The 7,399-nt window shown below is 41.4% G+C and overlaps 1 non-coding gene across 1 annotated transcript; it reads right to left on the bottom strand.

Annotated features, from left to right (window-relative positions):
* Positions 1–1,761: 1,761 nt before the first annotated feature.
* Positions 1,762–1,869, bottom strand: LOC138241911 (U6 spliceosomal RNA). Its single transcript, XR_011191202.1, has one exon. It is a non-coding gene; the product is annotated as a U6 spliceosomal RNA (small nuclear RNA).
* Positions 1,870–7,399: the final 5,530 nt, after the last annotated feature.

Genomic DNA, 7,399 nt, shown 5'->3' with positions numbered 1-7,399 from the left:
CGTTTCAGACGCAGTACAAAGCTTACCGGGAAAAATTTCATTCCAGAGCCCCAGCCTAACAAAAAGCAAATTATCGCATGCTAATTGATTTATGTTTTTGTATAATTTCTTTGTTTGAAATGAGTCTCCACCTAAAATCAAAGACAAATCAATTTAGAAGATTTCTCTTTGTGTGTATTTTCAGCCTGTTCAGTTTCATTATTTCTTCTGTCGCCTGTGTTGTAATGTAATGCTGTGCGTGTCCTTACGCAATTTGTTTCCTCTGGGGCTCATGTTTCACACCTCATGCATTAAGGACCATTAATATTGCAACCGGGATTTTCTATTGCTGTGTCTTGGTTCCAGAGAGGAACGGCTTCATTCTGGCGTTCACTCTGCCGGACACGGACAGGGATCATGGTCAGTGCACGCTTCGTATCAAACAAAAAGGGGTAGTGCGCAAAATATTTGGTTTTTCCATTTAAAAAATGTCCTTGCTTACTGTATTAACAGGACAGCTGATGAAATTGCTGTACTGCTACTTGTATACTATGAGTACACCATGGGATGTAAGGTGTAAACTGTGTGTAACTAGTTAAAAAATGAGACTAATCACTTCTCTCTGCACTTTTGACATACAGCTGAAGTACGCAAAGCTACAAGCATGAACAGAAACAAAAAATAGGAAAAATAACGAGGCAAAGTCTGTAAAGGGTAAGAAACACTACCTCACATAATTATTTTATTAATATTTAACACAAGATTGATATTGGTTGTGAGTGGGTTTTTTCCCCCCAAAACTAATAATTACAGATTAATTGCATGCAACAGCAAACTGAAAATGAAAATACTTGAAGGGAACATCTGGTGCAGAATCTTGCGTTTTGTCTGTTAGCAACTGTAGTATGTGTGCGGCCTTACAAATGAGGACAGTTTCAGCTTGTCTTAAGTTGAAAATTGTGTTAATACTTTCAGAATGTGCAATTGAGCACTTGAGAAAAAATGTGGGGAGTGTTATTTCAGACTAGGATACTTCGTCTGTTAACACTCTTCACCTCTAAATCCTACAGGTGCAGCAACTCTTAATGATCAGATTTGAATTGTCAACAGCCATACTCCTGTGAAATTCTCTTATCCCCTGAAGTGCCGAACCTCGCTTTCTCTCACAAGACTCCTTTGTATTAAACCATAACATAAATGCTTTCAAAAAAAAGAATCTTTATCCTACTGAATCATAACATAGCATGTAACAGAACTGAATGAAATGCACAGCAGCATTCCTTTCCCCCGGTGTTGGACTGTCATCCCCATCTTTGATGAAATAGTGCCATATACATTAGAATGATATAATATTATATTTGACTATATAATGCTATCCCCTCTGTTCTCTTTCATTTCCCCCGGGTGTATCATGATGAGACACTTCCTCCATTCCCTCCCTCTCCTCTAACAACTAGCACGCCCCCCGTTGCCCACAGGGCAGTAAACTCCCTGCTGTTGGGACCGAGACTCCTGTGTCCTGCCTGCTCACTGCTGTAGATGTCAATGCTAATAGACTTTGACTCTCTAGGAAAGGGTGGTGTGAAGGAAATAGTAAGGAATGGACCCTCTGCAGGTCCAGGGAACTCAAGAGTTGGAAACCAAAGTTAAACAGGGGGCATTCAAATACAAAGTCCAAACAAATAGCCAAATGGTCTTAAAGCTGGAAATACCTGAGGGAGAATCCAAAAGCCATGGTCAAAAGCAAGGCTAGAATCCGTAGGCCAAAAGGGAAGCAAGGTCTGTGAACAGGAACGCTCCACGAATTTGCATGTCATCCTTGCACAGGGGCCATGCTAATCTTCTCTGTATCGTTCCAATTTTAGTATATGTGCTGCCAAGGTTTTGCTCCCACAGTGAAAACCTAATAGTGAGCAGGGGAGGGCCAGAGAGCTGGGCTTAAGTAGGCTGGGAAGGGGAGGCGCGGTGGTGAAGACGTGCTGGGATTGGTTGACGAGGTCTAGGTCATCGGAGTCTTCCCTGAGTAACTGAGATAGTTGCCTGTTGGTTCAGAGCCCCCTGGTGGTTGGATGATGGAACTGTAACAGGTGGAACATCTGGTATCCAAGGAGGATGCGGACAGTGTACTGGATATACCCCCTCCCAATGATGTCTCTTCATAAATGACATTTAATCAAAAGTCGAAAGCTCGTATTGAGCACTTTTATGGGTCCCAGATGTTAACGATTAGCCAGAACTGCAAAGAAAAGTAAAAAAAAAATTATATTTCTCATAAATATCCCCCATCCTGAGTCAATGCAGGCTGAAAGCATTTGTAATTCGATTATTTGTAGTGTGACAAAATGTTACAGTACATCATTGGCAAGGTGTGTCTTCTGCAAGGCACTGTAGGCAATGTCTCCTCTCAGAAGAATATCCCTGATTATTTCTCCTTCTCTCTCCAGTTACGAAGACATTCCTCCAGGTGGTGACCACAATACTTTATGAGCAGCCCGTCAGGTAGGAAAGACAGGGGTTAAGCAATAAAATATATTTGCATATGGCACCTTTCATTTCAATGCAATCACAAGGTGCTCTGCTTATAAGGTGATACTTTCCTGAGCATTTTGGAGAGATGAGAAAGAAACCCATCTCTGCCCACTTCTTCACAGCTCAGGTGTTGGGAATGAGCTTCTGCTTGCAAAGCAGTCTGAGGGTTTTCTCTGAAGGAGGTCAGCTTCTACAGGTGGTGTTAATTGGCACCTCCAGCTCCACCTGAGCAGTGAGAAGAAAGGCTAATGATGGGAGTCTGGACGCAAGGAGGCTGAGTTCAAGAGCAGCTCAGTGAGGAGAATATGACTGAGAGCTGGACACGTGAGCGCGAGAGAGGCTGATTAATCTGACTGGAAGAGGCTGGAGGAGCTGTGCGAAACAGGTTCTGACACCGTTCCTTTCCCTTCTCCACTGCTGCACAGAGCAATTACAAAGAAACTGAAGAGACAAGGAAGTAAAAATGTTCAGCACATCAAGGAACTGCGGCTGCCTCCTTGCTGGAATGCGGACTTGAGCAGTACTCTGGGTACGCACTGTACCGTACGCACCTCTGGTCTGCAGAGACAGTGTCAGAGGCAGCAAGGGTACCACTGTTCCCTGGACTGGCCTGTGTGGGAGCTCAAACACATCCATTCGCCTTTCCTGGGGAGGAGCAGCTGTGAACTGTGGGCCCTGCGTTGCCCTTGGAAACATAAATGGTGGCTTCATTCAACCAATTAAATAAACGATCCCTTTTTTCAAATGAGATGTAGTGCCAAAAGAGCCAGCAATGATTCCACCTTCTAGGCTGATCTTGTCAGAATTAAGACACGCAGCAAGGCTGGGCCTGGTCAATAGGGGGACAGGAGTCCTTCAAGGAAAACCAGGCTACTGCCGTAAGTGGTGCTGGAGGACCAGTAGGTGGTGCTCTTCCATCTGGACCAGAATGACCAAACCAGCGCACAAGTATGGTACCTGGGAACACTGTGGTGTAGCATTTCAAATCCTTCGGATGAGATGTTAAACCTATATCCTGACTACTTGGTTATTTAAAGTCCCAGGACAGATAATATTAGGGGTGTTAACCCATTATTATCCTGGGTAAGTTACATTCTGGGATTAATCTAAATCCCCCTGGAGAAGTAATTTCTCATTGCTCTACCTAATCTGCTGTGCATCGCCCAGGTGGGACTGAACTTGAACTTGAGCTGTGAATGAAGAAGGTCCCCACTGTATGGAAAGATCTCTGGGACCCTTTGGGATTAAAGGACCATAGTACAAATGGAAGGAATTATTATTAAAACTTCAAACAACGTTTATTTTAGCTTGCATCTCGGGGGTTAACAGGGAAAGCCCACCTTAGACTGGCCCCCTGTCATGCAGACAAAGAACTGTTGTGAAAAAAGACTTTAAGCCAACCAACCAACATTGAAATTGTAATTACTTCAAATGAAAACCACACACATTTTAATTGCACATGAAATGTCTGTCACCAACGTCATTGCTAGGATGGTGGTTTCATATTTCATTTTGCATGTATTTTGTTTCCTTCAAAATAACCTAAAATATCAGTCATTCATGCTGTGCTTACTGCTTTGATTTATGGTTCTTTAGGTTATGAATCCTTAGCCTTCAGTTATAAATGCTGGGACAGAGTTCAACCAAAGCAACGTTTAAACATTAAACATTAAATACCAGTGCCAAGTCAATCTCACACAGCTGCCCCTAATCACCATCACCACCAAACCAGGTACATAACTGAACTCAAACTCCTCCCTTCGCATTCAATTTCCAGCAGCCCAAAGGAGTTCCTGTGGCCAGGAAGCTGCCTACTGCGACCCAGCACACTAAACCAGACCTGTCCTGCCAAATAATCCAGACATTCACAAAGCATCAAATTCCTGGATGATATTGTCCCTAATGAATGTGTGTTAAAAAAATATTTTATTTTATTTATTTTCAAAACAACTATCTATCTAGATAATAAAACAATGAAATTATTTCTGTACTGGTGTGAACGTATCAGTACCGTACTGGTGTGAATGTCTCAAAACCTGCTTAGTTTTTTTGCTGCTGTTACTTTTTTTTCTTCTCCACTCGTCTGATCACTTTGTCTGATCATGTCTGGCTCTTGCCTCTCTGTGAAAGTCTGTGGAAATTGGCTCTCAGGACCTCAGTCGATGACACTGTGTGCCTGTTAAGTTTGTCTTTCTTTGAAAGTCTGTGATTTTCTGCATCTTAATTTTTAGGATTTCTGAAAGTTAGGATATCTTGCAAGAAATGAGCTGCCCAGGCAAAACGCTTTACATACAGCTAGGGACTCAGTGAACTCCCTTCACTTCAAGTAAAGAAATAATCCTACCGCTTCAGCTGAGGAAGAAATCTATATACAGTACCTGTAGGTGATACCTGTATCTTGAATTTGAATTTAGGCATAATGGATTTTAGTTGGCTTTCTCTTACAAAGAATGTAATTGGTCTTTAACAACAACAGGCAGGCAGTTGGATCTACTTTAATGTCTTTATGCAATTGAATGCCACCTCCTGTAGCACTGTGTGCTAAACTGTAAACTCAGGCAGTCTACTGCATCCTACATACTGCTTTATCAGCACCGCACTCCTACACTGCTCACTACTGAAGACCGGGTCTATCCACTTCTTTGTTTGTCCATGCTTGCTATTGAATCGTTCTATCACTTGTACCACATGTCACCCTGTTGCAGTGTCTTTCACTAATTATTTAGGTCTATAGCTTGTTGTATTAAGTCAACCCTCACCTTGCATATAAATGAATTTTATAATTAACTGCAAGTTGCCTTGGAGGAGGGTATCAGCACAATGAGCACAAAGCTACATGATAACAATAACATCAACAACAACATTATTATTATAATTATTATTATTATTATTAATAACAATAATAAATTCTGTTTATAAAAAATAAGTAAAAATGAGCTCAATAATAGTGTTGGGTATGTGACAGCTGTTACAGTGCTGGAATGTGACGTCTTTTCTTATTCCCCTGCATCATTGCTTCTCTTTACACGTTGACTTCACTCTCTTCTCAGTCGTCTGGAAAAGCCTTACAGAAGCGTGGTGGTATTACGTTTCTGATCAGCATGTGCACCACCCGACATATTCCACTGTTGATTAAATGTATTCATGTGCCACAGATGTATAGCTGTTGAAGCATGCTCAAAACCACAGTGCAGTTGCAGTCTGCATGCTTCTGCTTTCATCTCAGCTCTGTTTATGTAGGAGTCTGTCAGGCGTTGGGTGATGTATTTCATTCGCATTAAAGTTAGATATCTCACTTCAAGAGCAGGGAAGATCAATGCAACATTATTCATAATAACAATGACCGAGACATTTATGCTAAATTTTTAAACAGTGACTGGGGACACACTGCATCACGTGACCCTGCAGGGCTGCAGGATCGTTTGTGTTACTGGGGAAGTTTTAGGTGATGAAAGTGGAGTTTAACAGTGCGTACAGTCAAATGCTGCACTTTACCAAATCACAGCTACATCCTCTACTCTCGTCTGTATTGAGTTAATAAATTATTTTATCCTGTCCTGCAGCACAACCAGTCTTTTAATATCTTTCATATATAAGATACTGTATATTTTCTTATTTTATTTTCCTCCAATGCTCTATCTGCAGTCTGCTGGCTGGTGCTGTGGAATCATTTGCATTCTTGCAGATTCTTTTGCGCAGGTCCCTGAGTAGTCAAGAGTTGGGAGGTCAAGGCGACGCAGTGATTGCAGGGCAGATAAGCGCTCATTATTTTAAACTGTTGAGGTCATCAGGACGGGCAGGGATGTTAGAGAGAAAGTGGGTCTTTAAGAGAGGCTGACGTGCAAGGTACAGACCTGCAGGTAGGTGAACTGGAGGTCTGCACTGTGAATCACAATGTGTGTGGTATTGTCCACTTAAAAACGGAGACAACAGTACTGATATTTTGTCCAATGGAGTTATCTTGGAAAATCAACACGTTCCAATGGATTTTTGTATGACTGAAACGTAGTCTGAAAGTTTGATGCCAGACATAAGTCTTGAGGAATCAATACAAATGATAATGATGATGAAGCAATTAGTTCCGTAAAGTGGCACAACCTTTATATTTTCCCAGGAAAATAAATAATGCTAATAATATGCCACCAAATATTTATTTTATATAGTGCCTTTAAAAGCAGGCATCTCAAAGCTCTTTACAACGCACGCAAAACACATTTCACAATAACATGAACTAGAAGAACCTTACAAAGCCAAAAGTGAGATGGATACAGAACACAAAACAATCAGAGCTTTGGGGCTCAAGAACAAACGACACTGTCACCCCAGATTCTTTTGCGCAGGTCTCTGAGAAGTCGCGAGCTGGGAGGTCAAGGCGACGCAGCGATTGCAGGGCAGATAAGCGCTCATTAATTTAAACTGTTGAGGTCATCAGGATGGGCAGGGATAAAAAAATATTTTTTTGAACACGCAATGTTTTAATACAAGAGAAAACAGCACCTTTAGTTTTGCATGTACTGGCCTGTACATGTCGCCTTTTGGCAAGCACTATAACTTCAAAGGCCTGCTGATAGATACTGCAAAAATAATTAATCAAATTTTTTACACACAAAAAGCATGTTTTCAATTTGAATTTTAAAATATTTTTCTTCCCAAGGGACGTGCCTTGAATTTGAATGAGCTTATCCAAGTTTCACTTATAGTACAATACAGGAATTTGCACACTTCCTGGCAGGATGATGCATGTGGAACAGTACATCTGAAAATGACCTGATCTCTAAATATCTGGGGCCATTTTGGACACATACAATGTTCTATTACATCTTAAATAAAAAGACCTGAAGGAGAGAGTTTTCATGGGAATAAAATATTGTCAAGCCTTTGTTATTCACAA

This window comes from Lepisosteus oculatus, chromosome 11 (genome assembly GCF_040954835.1).
Source record: "Lepisosteus oculatus isolate fLepOcu1 chromosome 11, fLepOcu1.hap2, whole genome shotgun sequence".
NCBI lineage: Eukaryota > Metazoa > Chordata > Actinopteri > Semionotiformes > Lepisosteidae > Lepisosteus > Lepisosteus oculatus.
The sequence above is the reverse complement of the archived record's forward strand: the minus strand, read 5'-3'. Positions and strand labels throughout refer to the sequence as shown.